Source organism: Camelina sativa, chromosome 14, assembly GCF_000633955.1.
Source record: "Camelina sativa cultivar DH55 chromosome 14, Cs, whole genome shotgun sequence".
In the NCBI taxonomy this organism is placed as follows: domain Eukaryota; kingdom Viridiplantae; phylum Streptophyta; class Magnoliopsida; order Brassicales; family Brassicaceae; genus Camelina; species Camelina sativa.
This window is the reverse complement of record NC_025698.1, coordinates 6,433,566-6,433,941: the sequence shown is the minus strand read 5'-3', so window position 1 is coordinate 6,433,941 and position 376 is coordinate 6,433,566.

The window sequence follows — 376 nt, the reverse complement described above, 5'->3', positions numbered from 1 at the left end:
AAAAAAAAAAAAAAAAAAAAAAAAAAAAAAAAAAAAAAAAAAAAAAAAAAAAAAAAAAAGGAGAAACAAACTATACTTTCGAATTAATGTTCACAAAAGAGTTTCGTTTTTACCGAATTAAACTTATCAGTCATGTGAGTTTGTAGCTTCTTTTTTTTCATGCGTTCTCTTAACGTTTCTTGCAATTTCAACCAAAAAGGTTATTTACTAAAACCATTGTTTTTGGCTTTTTCGTTCAACACAAAGTCTCATTGGCAACTGCTATTAACCCGGCACATGTCATGTTTTAAGTACATTTGCACTCGAACTTCTAAATTATTAAAATGAAAGAAAATGAATTAATTTTGATTCAATCTCAGCTAAAAGTTGTTATCAA